We start from the raw sequence: 19,394 nt of genomic DNA, 5'->3' as shown, positions 1-19,394 counted from the left end.
TGGCTTAGAACAAAGAAGAACATATATTGTTTTTTAACATGATCCCTCTATTAAATTAGTCCTTTTATGTCACTTCTCAATCCTTGGCAATATATTTTTCTCTTATTACTAAAACAAAACTGTTTTCTTCAAAACTATCAAGATATCTTAATGCCAAATTCGATGCCTTTGATGCTGCTAATCATCATATCCAATTGGATATAATCCCTTAGATCAGTAGTGGGAACACTGCTCTCTCACTTTTGTGAGTAGTCCTTAGTTTTCTTCACCAAATTATGACTGATATCCTACCCTATAATGCAGTGTTCTCCAAGAATCTCTTACCTTAGCTTAGCTCTTTCTCTTTCCCTCTCTCTTCTCTCTCACTTAGTGAAATAAATATAATATGGCAATAATAAAAGCTTGTATTTATGTAGCACCAACTATGTGGTTAAGTGCTTCACAGACATTCTCTCATTTGATCATCTCTTTTTTAAAACTTAATTTTTTTGATTATTTGTTTAACACACATTACTTTATAAATCATATTGGGAGAGAAAAATCTGAGCAAAAGGGAAAAACCATGAGAAAAAAAAAACATAAAAAAGAAGTGAACATAGCATGTGTTGATTTACATTCAGTCTCTAGTTCTTTTTCTGGATGCATTGAACCACTGAGAAAACCCAATCTTTCATAGTTGATCATCGCACATTCTTGCAGCTATTGTGTACAAGTTATTCCTGGTTCTGCTTGTTTCTCTCAGTGTAAATCTTTCCAGGCCTTTTTAAAATTAGTTTGTTCACCATTTTTTATAGAACAATAATGTTCCATTATCTTCATGTACCACAGCTTATTCAATCATTCCCCAATTGATGAACATCCACTCTTTTTCCAATTCTTTGCTCCTACAAAAAGAAATGCTACAAACATTTTTGTACATGTGGGTCCTCTTCTCCTTTATGATTTCCTTGGGATACAGACCCAGTAATGGCATTGCTAGTCAAAAGGTTTGCACAGTTTTATAGCCCTTTGGGCATAGTTCCAAATTGCTCTCCACAAAGGCTGAATCAGTTCACAACTCCACCAACAATACATTAGTGTCCCAGTTTTCCCACATCCCCTCCAACATTTATCATCATCATCATAGCCAATCTGAGGTGTGAGGTAGTATCTCAGAGTAGTTTTAATTTGCCTTTCTGTAATTAATAGTGATAATGAACACGTTTTCATATGACTATATTTGGCTTGAATTTCATTATTTGAAAATTGTCTGTTCATATCCTTTGATCAATTTTAAAAATGAAACTTTTATCAGAAATACTGGCTATAAAGATTTTTTCCCCAGCTTTGTAATTTCCTTTTAATCTTGTTTCTGTTGGTTTTGTTTGTGCAAAACTTTATTTAGTTTAATGTAATAAAAGTTGTCCCTTTTACCTTTTTCAACGTTCTCTAGTTCTTCTTTAGTCATAAATTTCTCCCTTCTCCAAAGATGTGATAAATTATTCCTTGTTTTCCTAATTTGTTTATGGTATTATCCTTTATGCCCAAATCATGTGTCCATTTTGATCTTATTTTGATATGTAGTGTTACATATAGGTCTGTGTCTAGTTTCTGACATATTATTTTCCAATTTTCCCAACAATTTTTGTTAGTGAGTTCTTATTCCAGAAGCATACATTTTAGGATTTATCAAATACTAGATTGCTATAGGCCTTGTGTCAAGTAAATCTACTCTATTCCACTGATCCACCACTTTATTCTTAGCAGTATCCAATGGTTTTGATGACTAATGCTTTTTAATATAGTTTTAGGTTTGGTACTGCTAAGCTACTATCCTCTGTAATTTTTTTTTCATTAATTCCCTTGATATTCTTAACATTTTGTTCTTCCAAATGAATTTTATTCCTTTTTTCTAGTACTACAATGTTTTGGCAGTTTGACTGGTATGGCAGTGAATGAACAAATAGACCAATTTAGACAGAATTGTCATTTTTATTATATTAGCTCAGCCTAGCCATGAACAATTCATATTTTTCCAACTGTTTAGATCTGACTTTGTGTGAGAAGTATTTTGTAACTTTGTTCATACAGTGCTTGGATTTGTCTTGGCAGGTAGAAGCCAAGTATTTTATTTTGTCTACTGTAATTTTAAATGGTATTTCTCTTTCTATCTCTTGCTGATAGGCTTTGTTAGTAATATATAGAAACGCTGATGATTTGTGTGTTTTTAATTTATATCCCACAACTTTGCTAATGCTATGAATTATTTTCAATAGGTTCTTGGGTAATTTTCTAGGATTCTCAAAGTATATCATCATATCATTTACAAAAACCATAGTTTTATTTCTTAACTGCCTATTCCTTTAATTTCTTTTTCTTTTCTTATTGCTAAAGCCAGAATTTCTAGTACAATGTGGACAATAGTGGTGATAATGGGCATCCTTATTTCACTTCTGTTCTTATTGGGAATGAGTCCAGCTTCTCTCCATTACAAATAATGCTTGCTGTAGGTGTTGGATAAGACACTTATTATTTTAAGGAAAGCTCCCTTTATCCCTATGCTCTTTAGTGTTTTGAATAGGAATGGATGCTGTATTTCATTAAAAGCTTTTTCAGCATCTATTGAGATTATCACATGATGGTAAGTTTTCCTAATATTGAACCAGCCCTGCATTCCTGGCATAAATCCCATTTATTTGGTCATAGTGTATTATCCTGCTAAGTTACTGTAATTTCTTTACTAATATTTTATTTTAAATGTTTGGATCGATATTCATTAGGGAGATTGGTCTGTAACTAACTTTCTCTGTTTTGGCTCTTCCTAGTTTGTGTCACAGAAGGAATTTGGCAGTATTCATTCTTTACCTATTTTTTCCAAATAGTTTACATAGTATTGGAATTAAGTGTTCTTTATATGTTTGGTATATTAACTTGTAATTTCATCTGGCCCTGAAGATTTTTTCTTAGGGAGTTCATTAATGATTTGTTCAATTTCTTTTTCTATTTAAGTGATTTATTTCCTCTTCTATTAACCTAGGAAATTTGTGTTTTTGTAAATATTCATCCATTTCAGTTAGATTGTCACACTTGCTGCCATACAGATGGGCAAAATACCTTCTAATTATTGCTTTAATTTCTTTGTCATTGGTGGTAAATTCACCCGTTTCATTCTTAATGCTGGTGATTTGTTTTTTTTTCTTTCCTTTTTTCTGATCAAATTAAGAAAAATTTATCTATTTTGTTGTTTTTGTTTTAATAAAACCAACTCTTAATTTTGTTCATAGTTTTTTTAGTTTCAATTTTATTAATCTCTCCTTTGACTTTCACAATTTCTAATTTGGTATTTAATTGGGAGTTTTTAATTTGTTCTTTTTCTAACTTTTTTAGTTGCACGCCTAAGTCACTGATCTCCTCTCTCTCTATTTTATTCATGTAGCTATTTAGAGATATTTCCCCTAAGACCTGCTTTGGTTGCATCCCATAGGTTTTGGTATGTTGTCTCATTGTCATTCTCTTGATGAAATTATGGATTGTTTCTGTGATGTGATGTTTTGACCCATTTATTCTTTACAATTAGATTATTTAATTTTCAATTGGTTTTTAGTCTATCTTTCCTTGTTCCTTTTTATTGAATATAATTTTTATTGCATTGTGATCTGAAAAGGAAGTATTTATTATTTCTGACTTTCTGCATTTGATTGTTAGGTTTTTATGTTCAATTTTTGTGTAAGTAGCATGTACTGTTGTAAATGGCTGAAACTCTTGAGTTCATACACTGAGGTTTGGACAAGCAAGCACTTAAGGCTAATTACCAATTGGACAATATTCTATTAGCATTTGCTTGGAAAATGGCCTGCTCCACCATTCTGTGCTGACTCAATCAGTTGGTGTATAAGGAGATTGGCAGGAAGGATTAGAGGGTGGAGTAAGACAAGCAAGTGTGATTCTGGGGGGCAGAAGAAAGAGGAGATTCCTGTGTCCACTCTCTCTCCTCTCCCTTCGACAAGAATAAAGACCAAGGACTTTTGTTTATCCTGACTCCAGTTGATTCTAAAGTATCCAGGGTGCTAACGCAGTCTTCATATACTATCAAGAAAAAGGTATATTCCTTTCTGTCCTGACTATTCAATTTTCTCCAGAAGACTATCATATTTAGGTTTTCTAGGATCCTATTTATGTCCCTAGTTTCTTTCTTGTTAATTTTGTGGTTCTTATTCTGAGAGAAGATTGAGGTTCCCCACTAGAATAGTTTTGCTGTCTATTTTTTCTGTAACTGGCTTAAAATCTTCTCTAGGAATTTGCCTGCTCTACCACTTAATGCATACATATTTAGTAGCATTACTACTTCATTATTTATGGTAGCCTTTATCAAGATGGATTTTTCTTCCTTATCTCTTTTAATAAGATCTATTTTTTACATTTTGCTTTATCTGAGATCAGAACTGTTACCCCTACTTTTTTTTTTTTTTACTTCAGCTGAAGCATAATAAACTCCGTTCTAGCCTTTTACCTTTACTCTGTACATATCTCACTGACTCAAATGTGTTTGTTGTAAACAACACATTATAGGATTCTGCTTTTTAATGCACTCTATTTACTTCCATTTTATGGTTGAGTTCAACCCATTCACATTCACAATCATGATCACCAATTCTTTATTTTCCTCCATCCAATTTTCTCCCCTGTATATACTTATGTTCTCTTTCCATTCTATCCTCTGTTGTATGTGGGTTTTTTTTTTTTTACCTTATCTTCTATCACCCTTTCCCTCCTTCTCTTACCTTTTCCCTTAATGCTTCTACCTTCCCTTTTATCCTGTCCCTTCCCCTTTCTTTCCTTTTTCTCCTCATACTTCTTTTTAGGGTTAGATAAATTTCTATACCCAATTGAATGACTATGTTATTTTAGAGCCAAAACTGATGAGATCAAGTTTAAGACAATGTTCATCCTCCTCCCTTCTTTCCCTGGCTTATAATAGAGCTTTTGAATTTTTCATGTGAACTAATTTTCCCATTATACCTCCCTTTTTCTCTTTTTCCCAATATAGACCTCTTTCCACTCCTTAATGTCTTTTTCTTTGATGTCAGCACATCATATTTACATTCACAACCATACTCTCCATCCATGTGATGTCCCTCTTTGTCTGTTCCAGTGACACAATTTTCAAGAGTTAGATATCATTTTCCCATCTAGGGATGTAAACAGATGAAACTTTAAATAATATACATTTTCCCCCTGTTTACCTTTCTATGCTTCTCTTGAGTCCTGTGACTGTAGACTAAATTTTCATTTAGTTTTGGCTTTTTCAATAGAAATAATTGAAAGTTACTTATTTCATTGAAGCTGCACTGACTCACCCAAAGGATGATGCTGAATCTCACTGAGTAGTTAATTTTTGGTTGTAATCCCAGGTCCTTTGCCTTCCAGAAGATGGTATTGCAGTCTCTCTGATCCTTTATTTTAGAAGCCAGATCCTGAGTAATCCTGACTGTTGCTCCTTAATATTTTGTTTTTGTCTGGCAGCCTGCAGTATTTTTCCATTGAGGCTGTAGTTTTGGAGTTTCCCAACAATGTTCCTTGGGAACATTTCCTTTTGGAATCTCTTTCCAAAAGTGATCAATGGATTCTTTTAATTAGTATTTCCCCCTCAGTTTCTAGAATATTGGGGGCAATTTTCCTTAATGACCTCTTATAGAATGCTATCCAGAATCTTTTTTTGGTCATGGCCTTAAGTAGGCCAATAATTTCATCTATTTCCCAGGTTGGCTGTTTTTCCAATGAGGTGTTTCATATCTTCTTCCATTTTTTCATTTTTTTTAGTTTGAGTGATTCTTCCTGTCTCAGAGTCATTAGCTTCCATTTGCCCTGTTCTACTTTTTAATATGTGATTTTCTTCAGTTATTTTTTGTATGTCTCTTTTCATTTGGTTTATTCTACTATTTAAGAAGTTGTTTTCTTCAGACAATTTTTTTCCTTCCTTTTGCAAACTGTTGACTCTCTCATGCATACCTCTCATTTCCTTTCTCATTTTTTCTTCTAGCTCTTTTTGTGAGCATTTCCAATAAGTCTCTTTGGGCTTGAGACCAATTTATCCCATTCTTTGAGATTTCCTCTGTGGACATCCTGTCCTCACCTGAGTCTGTTTTTTGTTCTGCCCTGGCACCATAGTAGCTTTCTATGGTCAAGGTTCTTTTATGTTTTTTGCTCATTTTCCTTCTTTTTCTTTTGGCATTTCTTTTTTTTTTTTTTTTTTTTTTTTTTTTTTTTTTTTTAAACTTTTAAGGTACAGTTCCTGAGGTGAAGGGGACACTATCCCAAACTTCCTGTGCAGCACTGAGCCTTGGCTTCAAGCATAGCACCCCTTTGTGTTTGCAGATTGTAGCTTTATCTGCTCTGTTCAGGAAACAGCCTGGTTTCCCAGCCTTCTGAGCTGGTCCTGGAAGCTGCCCCTTTGCTGTGCTCTGCTTACAGAGCCAGGACTGACGGTCTCAGTTACTATTTTGCTGTGATTACGTCCCTCTCATCAGCCTTGCCAGAGTGAATCTGACCTGGGCTGAACATGCTTTTCACCCTAGTTGACAATGACTTTTCCTGGATTTCTTCCAGTCTATTTACCCAGGATCTACCAGCTTCCACCTTAAAGGATCGAAAGGCCTGGAATCTGATATTCCAAAAGGCAAAGGAATTTGGATTACAGCCAACAATAAACTATCCAGCTAAAATGAGCATTATTTTTCAGTGGAGAAGATGGACATTCAGTGATACCAGTGAATTTCATCTATTTCTAATGAAAAGATAAGAGCTGAACAAGAAATTTGATCTCCAAACACAAAACTCAAGAGAAGCATAAAAAAGGTAAAAGGGAAAGAACTCTTAATTCTTCCAGTCTACTTTGAGATGCAAAGTGGTTTCATTCCAACAGACTGCTCAGAGACTTGGTTTCATGTGGTTTTCAAGGAAAACAGAGAGCTCGAGCAGCTTCTTGGCTTTACTATGCCATCTGACTCCACCCCCAGACGTTTGATCATCTCTTAAGGAGATGGCTCCTAAACCTGGGCCAGTTTCTGTCTTTAATTCCAATTACCTACCATTCATTTTAAATTAAACATTCCACAGGTATGTCAAACTCAACAGATCAAAAAGATAACTCATTTTTAGCACTTTCCCTCCCTCCAAAGCCCTTCATTATCTTTCTATTTTTAATGAGATCACCCTAATTTTTCCAGGAATGAAGATTCAATATGTCACAATGTCTCTCACCCCACACATTTAAAAAGTTGCAAAATTCTGGCAATTTTACTTCTACAAATCTCTTGCACAGCCGTCATCTTTAAAATTCTCAATCACCTGGACTGTTAAAAGAGCTTCCTGGTTTCACTGTCTGTCTCAATTCTCTCTCCTTTCTAATCCATTCTCTAAACAGGTACCAAATGATTTTCCTAAAATATAGGTTTAACAAAGTTAAGCCTATATTATCAAATAATCTTCAATTTTTTTTCTTTTTTTTCTGGAAGGATAAACTATAAACTCTTGAATCTGGCATGATCAAGATTGGGGGCATTAAAATATTACAAATATAAAAATACAAGGCAGTCAGGTCCAGATGGAGTTATAAGTGACTTTTAAAAATGATTAATTTCAATATTGTACAAACTGTTTACAACAAAAGAGGAAAAGAAGAGATTTTTCTAAATTCTTCTATAATACAAATATGGCCTTTCTACCTAAATCAAGGAGAGTTAAAGCACTGAAAGAAAATTGCAGACCATTAATCTCTAATAAATACTGAAAAAAAATTAAATAACACAAAAGAGGAAACGAAAATATATTTTAAAGATTACATATGATACCAAAATTCAGTTAAATCATAAATGAAATATTGGATCAATAAGGAAACTAAAAAAATGGAACATGTTAATAACAAATTAAAAACTACATGATTAAATAGATGCTAAAAAGGATTTGGACAAAAACACTCATTTCTACTTTTTTAAAAACTCACTAGAAAGACTAGGAATAAATGAACATTTTCTTAATTTTTAGCTCAGTACAAGGGAAAAAAGGGGAATAAGCACATGAAAAGAAGAAATGAAACTTTCATTTTTTTTTTTATAAATAACATAGTCTAAAGAAAAATAAAGAGTAAACAAAATAATTAAAATTAATCCAAAATAATTTTGGTAACATCAAAAGTAAATCTAAATAAATCATTTGTATATTACCAACAAAATTCAGCAGGAAGAGTTAGAAAGAGAATTTGAATTTAAAATAAACTACATTATCAACAAAATATTGGGAAATCTATCAAGACACATGCAAACCAAAGGAATAAAACTACAAACCATTATTTACAGAAATCCAGACAAATAATTGGAGAACATGCCAATATTAAAAAAAAAAAAAAAAACTACCTAGTTACTTAGATTATTCAGTGCTATACAAATCAAACTAGCAATGGGTCTCTTTAAAGAAAAAGAAAAAGTAATAACAAAATTTACCTGAGGAAAAAATTCAAAAGGCCTATCTGTATCAATTATAAGTATACCATAAATATCAGCAATTACCAAACTTATTTCATATCAATTATAAAGAAACAACCAAACAAAGTCATGTAATGTTCAATAAAATTCAAAGATTCAAACTTCTAGGATAAGGAGATAATTTGACAAAAAAATGCTCGGAATACTGTCAAGTAGTATGACATTAGATCAATGATATTGGGTATAAACTACTTCACACTACACAGCAACAAATGCCCCAATAGATGTATGATTCAAGATATAAGGTTACAAATAAATTAGAGAAGAAAAAAATAATTTTCACAACTGGGTAAGAAAAAATTGATGGCGAAACAAGGAAGAGAGAATTCCACAGAAGATAAAATGGGAAATTTTTATTAGATAAAATTAAAGCATTCTTGCACCAATAAGAAAAAAGAAATTAAATTTAGAACAGAAACAAAAAAAGGGAAAACGGGAGAAATTTATTTGACAAAGATCTCAAATCTAATGCATATAAGGCATTGATAAAAAAATATAAGAATATTCCCTGACAAATAAGTGGTCAAAAGATATGAACAATTAACAAAGAAATTCAAACTATCAATAAGTATATGAAAAAAATTCCAAATCATGAATAATTAGAGAAATGTAAATTAAAACAGCCCTATGATTCCATTACATAGTCAACAGATTGTTAAACATGACAAAAAAAGGCAAATGAAAACTCAATTAAAGAGAGTGTGGTAAAATTCCTCAACCATTAGAGTGGTGTTGATAAAGTTGTGAATTATTGCTCCAATAAACTCCTTGAGGACAGGAATTGCCTTTTGTCTCTTTTTGTAACCTCACTGTTTAGTACAGTGGCTGAGAAATAAAAGGAGCTTATTTAATGATTACCAACTATTTAGAAATATTCAGAACAGACTATTTAGACCAAAAAGTCACAGAATTACATATCCCATCACCTAGAAGTAATATTAGTGGGTCTACATCCAAAAAGATCAAAAAAAGAGGAAAAGAACTAAATATACAACATTCATAGCTGCTCTCTTTTACAAGCAAAGAAATGGGACCTAAGAAAAATGCTAACAAAATAAGGAATTAATGAACAAATCACATTATATAAATGCAATAGAACATTAGTCCTATGAAATAATGAAAGATATTGCTTCAGAGCAACCTAGGAACACTTGTATAAACTGATGCAGGTGAAGTGAGCAGAAAATTAAACAATAAAAATAACCAATGCTTATTTGTTAAAAAGTCTTCTCAACTTGAGAGGCAGGGTATTTTAAAAGACAGAAGAGCTAGGGACAGGGTTGCCAAAAAAAAAAAAAAAAAAAAGTTTTATAAATGAACAGTAAAGAACAGAAGGTAGACCAGAAGGAATCATAGACAAACAGAACAGCTTTGAAGGTGACATGTTGCATTTTATACTTAAAAAGAAAAGCAAGCTATACATATTGCAAATTAATGCTTTATGGACAAGTTTTGTTCTTCTGGGTATATTTAGGCCTTCTTTTTGTTTGTTGCTCAAGTTCAAAATAAATTTTTTTTAAAAGACCCAAATACCAGTGAGATATAAACAAGGTTAGACTTGGTCAAAGGAAGGCTTAATATCTACTATGATAAAAGTACAGTTCCATGATGAATTAAAGAATGTTAAAATCTTTTAAATTCAATGCCAAATTATGTCAAACTAGAAACTGCATTAAAAAAATAAGAATGCATATTGCATATACACATTTTTCAAAGATGTAAAAAGTTTTCAGATTTGTTATACATTTCAATGAGTTATTTTATTTTGTCCCATTTCATTTGTATACCACTTTTTTTTTTGGAAGAAAGAAGAAAAGGTACACAAGCAACAATACTTAAAGGATTGTGGGGTTTTTTTTCAACCCAATTGTAACACATTGCTTCCACTAAGGCAAACACAATAAAAATATTGCCAATACAATGTTGAAAAACTCACATCAAATACAGTAAATTATAGTTGAAATAATTTCTATACATTCCTAGCACATACTTCCATAAACAATAAAAGCTCAATGGCACTTAATGTCTGTCATTTTAGGATAAACCTAATTAAGTTCAGAAAGGTTCATCAACTAGAAGACTGGCCGCCAAGAAATGAAATTTGTAAAACAGAAAATTCATAATGCTTGGGCTACTAAGGTATAAAGAGTTAACAACCAACAAAAACAAACAAGGTATCCACAGTAACAAAATCACAAATAATTAGTAGTAGACATAAAATTAATTATTATTGTTCTAACGTTTCATTTATGTTTCCAATTTTTTACAATCTCATTTGCGGTTTTCTTGGCGAAGATATTAGAAAGATTTGCCATTTCCTTCTTCAACTCATTTAACAGATTAGGAAGTTGGGGCAAATGGGCTTAAATGACTTGCCTGGGGTCACCCAGGTTAGTGTCTAAGGTAACATTTGAACTCTGAAAAATCAGTCTTCCTGAATCTAGACAGGGTACTCTACCCATTGCTAATTACTTTCTCTAATTAAAAGCATTTACATTTAGGGTTACAGAGTATTTTGCATCCGTTATCTCATTTAATCCTCACAACTCTGGCAAGTAGATGCTGCTGTTATACTCATTTTATAGATGAGGAGAGAGAAGTTAAGTGACCTGTTCAGTCATAAAACTATTAAGTATCTGAACCTGCAGTTGAACTTAGGTCTTCTGGAATCCAAATCCAGTCCTCTACTAACTATGCCACCCAGATGTATGTTCATTAAAATTTATCTCAGAAGTTAGCTCGATTATACTGATTGATCCTGTCCTTTGAAAACCTAGGAAAGTAAAGTTGATTACATTTTCTTATAAATTTGTTTCATTAATATCAATTTGAATGTGAAAATGTTCTTATGTACATAGAAAACTGAATATGCCAAATGACAACTTATTTTGTTTTATTTGTGCCAGTGACATTTGCCACAAAAAATATATTTGCATAAAATTTTGGTACTCTGATTTCATTACTATTTCTAAAATGTAATAATTAAGCAGTGTCTTCTTTGATTTTCAGTATTCTATGGATTAAAGAGATAATATTTCAAAAAGTCTATGATTCTATAAAATAGAATTTTAAACAATTTTATCAATTTTGGATCATGGACATTTTGGAGCAGAAAGGGTCTTTGGCAATCTTTATTTAGAATTAATAAACTAACATCCAGAGAAGTTAATTTGTTCAAAATCACATATTAAGAGATTGTGGCAGAACCTGGACTAAAACACGGGTATCCTGGCTCCAAGTATAGTACTACTTGCATCATCCACTGACTATAAAGTTACATGAAAATTTCAAGTCAAATATAAGGTTTTATAGTAGCAAAGATGACATGCTTTTTTCAGGGCACAGATTATAGTCTCAGTAGATTACTTCTAATGTGTTTGTGGCAAAGCTAAATTCAGACAGCAATTGCAATTCAGTATTTTTTTAAAAAATAAGCACATGCAAAGAATACTGACAAATAACATGACAAAACTGAAGTGTTTGATAATTCTTTATGTCATATTTTCCCAAAAGTTTACTAAACTAAAAAGTCTTACTTTTCCCAATCTCAAGGATACCTATTTTGAAGCCAAGATAAACATATTGCCTTATACTGTTACCTGTATAAATTATGACTCTCTAAAATGCAAGCAATTATCTTCACCATGCCTAACAAAAGGTTCAAGTTCATTAATTCATTCATTCCTGAAGCTTATTTAGTATATTTTATACTGGTGTATGGCACCATTAATGTTTCTGTTATTGATATGGTTGATGGTGCCTATAGTTTTCCTAATACTGAAACAGCTCTGTATTTTTTGGTATACTCCAGTCTGTATAAACCTTTGGAATATATTACTGTAATCTCCTTGCTGCTAACATTATACTATTACATTAATATTCATTAGAGAAACTGGTTTAGTTTTTTTTTTTCTCTATGTCTGATTTAGGTATCCATATTTGTGTCATAGAAAGAATTTGAAGGCACTCCATTTATTTTTTTCAGTTTATGCAATATTAGAGCTGATCTTTAAATTTTTGGTAGAATTCATTTATAAAACCATCTAGTCTTAGTTATTTTTCCCCCTTGGGGAATTCTTTTGGCCTTTTCAATTTCTTTTTCCAAGATAGGATTATTAAGTATTCTATTTACTCTTTTGTTAATCTGAATAATTTATGTTGTTGTAAATATTAATCTATTTTATTTAGATTTTAAGTTGTATTGGCAAATAGCAAAGGAAAATATTTCCTAACAATTCCTTTTTTTCCTTTTTTATTAATTATGCATTCAATCTTTTCATTTTTGAGACTGGCAATTTGGATTTCTCTATTTTTAGTCAAATTAGTCAATGGTTTAACCATTTTAAAAAAATTCCCACTTTTATTTATTAAGTCAAAGTTGTCATTGCTGACATTTGATTTGAATTTAATTTGAATTTTGTGGATCTTGGTTATTTTGAAGTTTAATTAGGGATTTTCAAATTTTGGGGTTTTTTTACTTGCATAATTAGTTCAATGACCTATTCTCACACTCAATATATTATTGATGAAAGGAGATAGAATTTTCCCTTAAGTATTGTTTTGGCTGCATCCCACAAATATTTACATGATGTTTCACTATTGTCATTATCTTTAATTAAATTATTTCTATGATTTACTCTGATCCATCCATTCTTTAGGATTAGAATTAGATTTCAATTAATTAATTAATCTAGGTTTCAAATCTCTTTATTGAATATAATTTTTATTACATTAGGATCCAAAAAAGATGAATTTAAAATTTATATTTTTCTATATTTACTTGTCAAGTTTTTAATGTCCTAATGTGTGGACACATAACATACAACTGAAAAACACATATACTCATTTCTCTTTCCTTTCATTATTTCTCAGAAATATATAATATCTAAGTTTTCTAAAATTCCATATTCAATTCTATAACTTTCTTCTTATGTTTAGATTTATTGAAGTCTAAGGGGGATAAGCTGAGATATCCAATTATTATATTTTACAATCAATTTCCTCATATAATTCATTTTTTTCCTTTAAAAATCTGGATACCACATCATTTGGTACAGATATGTTCAGTACAGATATTGGTTTTGTTTCAGCCCTTTATTTTAACTATGTCTAACTTTCTATTTCAAGTGTGTTTCTTGTAAACTACGTTATTGCTAGAATCTGGATGTTAATTCATTCTATCACATATATTTTATCAGTTCATCTCATTCATTTTCATAGTTATGATTAATTGTATATTTCCCTCCATCCTATTCTCATATATTTATTTGTCCTCTTTTTTTTTAATCCCAACCCCTGTTCAATGTTTATGTCATATTTTCCCAAAAGTTTACTAAACTAAAAAGTCTTATTTTTCCCAATCTCAAGGATGCCTATTTTGAAGCCAAGATAAACATATTGCCTTATACTGTTACCTGTATAAATTATGACTCTCTAAAATGCAAGTAATTATCTTCACCATGCCTAACAAAAAGTTTAAGTTCATTAAGACTGTTTTTCCTCTATTTGCCTTCTTCCCTCAAAGAGCCAAATTCAGGTGAATGAAGTTTTAAGTGTCGCCCACTGCCCCCTCCACTGTCCTCTCCACTTTATAAACTCTTCCTTGCATATCCCATTCATATGAGATAACTCTTCCTCTCCCTTCCCCTTTTTCCAGGACATTCCTCTTTCCCATTCATCCATTCTTCTTTTGAAATTATCCCCCAAGAAACACACATCTACATTTGACACACAGGACCTTTTCTGAAGGCATTCTACTAATTCTTTCCACTAGTGCTTCCTTCCCCCCTTTCCTCCAAAGTTCTGAGAAATTTTCTTTTATTATTTTTCACATTACAGCATTTAAGCTTTTTATCATGTTGTTTTGAAAGATCTATCATGTCATCAAACCATATCTATAGCTTTTGCTTTAAAAGTAAAATCATATGTTCTTTGTTTCAACATTGTTTCTCTTTCCTTCCTTTTTTTTTTGGGGGGGGGGGGGGAATAAGGCTAACCTCTCACACAGAAAGAGAGTATAGAGGCTACTCACAGGTCCAAACCCATTACTGATTGACACAGAACTTGCTCCATTTCCAACTGGGGCTAGTTCCCGTTTCCTTAGACTAACAGGTGGCTTCCTGATAAAAGAGGTTCTTTATATAATGCCAAACTTAGGACACCTGATCAGTTAGCCCATGGTAGCTCAGAATGCCTAAATTAAAGTATTCCCACCAAGTTGTGAACTAACCCAACCATTCTGGAGAGCTAATTTGGAATTAGGTCCAAAGGGCCATAAAATTCTGCAAACCTTTGATCTGGCAATACCACTGCTAGGTCTATATTGACACACCTTACCCCACACCTCACCCCTCCAAGAAAAAGGGAGCAAAAGGACCTATTTGTACAAAAAAATATTTATAACATACGGTGGCTAAAAACTGGAAAAGAAAGGGATGCCTATCAATTGAGGAATGGCTAAAAATAAGCTGTGGTATAGGATTGTAATGAAACATTTTTATGCTATAAGAAATGAAAGAAGGATGATTTCAGAAAAACTTAGAAACCCTTACATGAAGTGATGAATAATGAAGCAACAGAACCAGGTAAATATTGCACATAGTAACAGCAATACTGTTTGACGAAGAATTGTAAATGACTTAGCTATTTTTTAACAATACAGAGATCCAAGACAATCCCAAAGGACTTAATAAATAAGCATACTATCAGCCTACAGAGAATGAGCTAATATTGAATGAATACAAAATTAAACATGCTATTTTTCACTTTCTTTCATTTTTTTTCTTTTATTCTTTTATTTCTTTTATTCTACTCTTCTTGTACAAAATTACTTCTAAGGAACAACTGCATATGTATAGTTTGTATCTACTTATTGTCTCAGGGAGAGAGAAGGGGAAGGAAAAGAAGAAGGGAGGGATGGAATTCAAATTCTAAACTTTAAATAAAAATGTTTTAAAAAATTTTTAAATAGGGACAGCTAGGTGGCACGATGGATAGAGTACCAGCTCTGAAAATCAGGAGGATCCAAGTTCAAATCTGGTTTCAGATACTTGACATTTCCTAGTTGTGTGACCCTAGGCAAGTCACTTGACCCCAACTGCCTCAGCAAAAAAAAAAAAAAAAGAAAAAAAGAAAAAAATTTTTTTTAAAGAAATGGAAGCTGAGATTACCAGCATGGGTCACCAGAGCCTAGCCTTTTACATCTTTTGTCAGATTCTTTCCTGCTACCATTTCTGTATTCCAAATATGTCAATCTCTTTTTTGCTTCTTTGGAGAAAATCTCTACCATGGATTTAACTTATTTTTCTAATTTCCTAATGTATTTTATTTCTATAGTAGAAGCTATAACTTCTAACCTTCCTAAATTTTTTTAATGGATTTTATTTCTTTTGAATCATTCTGGAATTTCTTCTTGATTCATACTGTCCTGGAATTCCCTGACTGTTTCATTAAATACTATGTCACTTCTTTTGCTTCATATCTGTTTAGAAAGTTTTATATTCTGACAGAAACTAGGCATTGATCCACACTTAATACCGTACACCAAGATAAGGTCAAAATGGGTTCATGACCTAGGTATAAAGATTGAAATTATTAATAAATTAGAGGAACACAGGATAGTTTACCTCTCAGACCTGTGGAAGGGGAAGGACATTATGACCAAAAAAGAATTAGAGAACATTACTGATCACAAAATAGAAAATTTCGATTATACCAAGCTGAAAAGTTTTTGTACAAACAAAACTAATGCATACAAGATTAGAAGGGAAGCAATAAACTGGGAAAATATTTTTACAGTCAAAGGTTCTGATAAAGGCCTCATTTCCAAAATATATAGAGAATTAACTCTATAATTTATAAAAAATCAAGCCATTCTCCAATTGAAAAATGGTCAAAGGATATGAACAGACAATTCTCAGATGAAGAAATTGAAACTATTTCTAGTCATAGGAAAAGATGCTCCAAGTCATTATTAATCAGAAAAATGCAAATTAAGACAACTCTAAAATACCACTACACACCTGTCAGATTGGCTAAGATGACAAGAAAAAATAATGATGATTGTTGGAGGGGATGTGGGAAAACTGGGACATTGATGCATTGTTGGTGGAGTTGTGAACGAATCCAACCATTTTGGAGAATAGTTTGGAACTACGCTCAAAATGTTATCAAACTGTGCATACCCTTTGATCCAGCAGTGTTACTACTGGGCTTATATCCCAAAGAGATTATAAAGAAGGGAAAGGGACCTGTATGTGCACGAATGTTTGTGGCAGCCTTTTGTAGTGGCTAGAAACTGGAAACTGAATGGATGTCCATCAGTTGGAGAATGGCTGAATAAATTGTGGTATATGAATATTATGGAATATTACTGTTCTGTAAGAAATGACCAACAGGATGATTTCAGAAAGGCCTGGAGGGACTTACACGAACTGATGCTGAGTGAAATGAGCAGGACCAGGAAATCATTATATACTTCAACAACAATACTATATGATGACCAGTTCTGATGGACCTGGCCATCTTCAGCAAGGAGATCAATCAAATCATTTCCAATGGAGCAGTAATGAACTGAACCAGCTACGCCCAGAGAAAGAACTCTGGGTGACGACTAAAAACCATTACATTGAACTCCCAATCCCTATATTTATGCCCACCTGCATTTTTTATTTCCTTCACAAGCTAATTGTATAATATTTCAGAGTCTGATTCTTTTTGTACAGCAAAATAACAGTTTGGTCATGTATACTTATTGTGTATCTAATTTATATTTTAATATATTTAACATCTATTGGTCATCCTGTCATCTGGGGGAGGGGGTGGGGGGTAAGAGGTGAAAAATTGGAACAAGAGGTTTGGCAATTGCTAATGCTGTAAAGTTATCCATGCATATAACCTGTAAATAAAAGGCTATTAAATAAATAAATAAATAAAAATTTTTTAAAAATAAAGTTTTATATTCAGGTTTAGTATTCATCATCTTAGGTTAAAATACTCTGTGAAAACTTATCTATTTATGCTATGTTTTTTTGGCTCAGTTTTCTTCATTTTTTTTTTTTCTTTATATTCTCCCATCTTCTCACTTCTGAATCCTGCCCATTTTGTGGCACATACATCATCTCCCCCTAACTAATAGTCTTCAGCCTCTTCTTACATTGGGAGATTGGCCCAAGTTCTAATCCTGTAAAATGAAGGACAAACCTCTACTAGGTTTTCCATAAAAGCCATCCATACTGGTTCCTAATCATTCTTCCTTTCCATTTCTAGCTGGAATGAATCAGTTATCAGCCACTTTTTGCAAGGGAAAGGAAGAATATGCCAGAAAATCTCTAGTCTTGAAAGTCCGTAATATTAGGCTGAGCTTAGATAAAATACTTCCTTCCCTTATTCCTCCTCATTTGATTTGAGAATATACATAGAGGGGATCATTGTCTGTCATTTGTTTCAGGGGACAAGTAGGGGATGAGGTGTGTTAGCCATTTTCTGCAGTCTAAGAGGATTCTAATTTTCTGGATTATTCCAAGCACAAATACACAGGTTAACAGGTATATAGCCACCAGGAGTGTGAAGAATAATGGGGAAGTATACTAGGTGAGTACTTTAAAAATCAGCATTTTACTATATTAATTCAAAAGACTTTTACCTTATCGGTGGGTCTTGTTTTTTTGGGTTTTTTGGGTTTTTTTTTTTTTTTGGTGTTACCAGTCTATATATGGTACATAAATCCTCTTTAGATTTTTTTTGAGTCAATGAATTTGAAGAAAATTCTTAGGCCTTAACATTTTTAGTCCTAAACACTGAGAAATATGGATCCACAGATTCATATTGATTTTTAGCATAAAAGAACATCTATGATAAGCATATGCCTTTGTCACAGAAATCACACGAAATCCAAGTCAAATAGAGTTTTTCTACAAATGCTAAAGTCTTCCAGATGCTCCTTCACAGATGGCATTATGCTCCAGAATACTGTAAAATCTCTTAAATTAGATCTATAATCACTTTAAAGATTCTGACCTAACTATCCAAACAGGAAAAGAACAAGTGGATGAAAAACAGAACTAGATGGACAATCAAGATACCTTGAGCAAGAGTTGGCTTCCACAGCACAGATGCAAAAACTAAAATGATATAGAGAAAATTAGTACTGCCCCAGAGTAAGGATGACATGCAAATTTGTGAATTGTTGCATATTTTTCTTTCATTTTTTTGAGTCTTCTTGTACAAAATGAATAATATGTAAATGTTTTACATTACTGAACATGTATAATCTGTACCAGATTGTTTACCATATTTGAAGGAAGAGGGCAGGAGGAATAAAATTTGGAACTCAAAATTCCAAAAACAAAGATTAAAATTGTTTGAACATGGAAGTGGAAAAAAAAATATTTTTAATATATATACCTTGGACAATCACTGAGAAATGACAAGTTGAATACAGAATTGAACAGCAGGAAGAAAGTGGGCTAGACAACCATTAGGAAATTGATCTTTTTTTTTTTTTATTCCAAGCTTTTCCCTGAAACAAAGAACCATATACTACAAGTCTTGTATAGCTACAAGAAAATGAATTCTACAATTTTCAAAAAAATGAAACAGAAGTATATAGGGATGGAAGAAGATGGGTAGTGGTAAAGTGAACAAACAACATATTACAGGGATTAGAAAGGACCAACAATATAAAGGTTTAAAAAAAAAGACATAAAAGCAAAAATAAGGGAAGCAAGATCCACATAACCTATATATGTCAAAAGAACAAAAGGTCTCAAATAGGTTAGGTCAATCCTACCGTGACACATTTATGGAAGATCATGGAAAAGAGCTGTAAGGAAAGGAAGGCATAAATGTATAGCAATATGCAACCTTGGAGGGAAT

The 19,394-nt window shown here is 32.3% G+C and overlaps 1 protein-coding gene and 1 non-coding gene across 3 annotated transcripts in view; one reads left to right on the top strand and one right to left on the bottom strand.

The window, feature by feature from the left end:
• The window catches only part of TAB3 (TGF-beta activated kinase 1 (MAP3K7) binding protein 3), an 89,990-nt gene that overhangs the window by 47,419 nt on the left and 23,177 nt on the right, over positions 1-19,394 (bottom strand). The gene's annotated exons all lie outside the window — the stretch shown is intronic.
• On the top strand, positions 18,611-18,717 carry LOC111719673. Its single transcript, XR_002769697.1, has one exon. It is a non-coding gene; the product is annotated as a U6 spliceosomal RNA (small nuclear RNA).

This window comes from Sarcophilus harrisii, chromosome 3 (assembly GCF_902635505.1).
Source record: "Sarcophilus harrisii chromosome 3, mSarHar1.11, whole genome shotgun sequence".
Taxonomy (NCBI): domain Eukaryota; kingdom Metazoa; phylum Chordata; class Mammalia; order Dasyuromorphia; family Dasyuridae; genus Sarcophilus; species Sarcophilus harrisii.
Note: the sequence above shows the minus strand (reverse complement) of the source record. Positions and strands in the feature narration are given on the sequence as shown.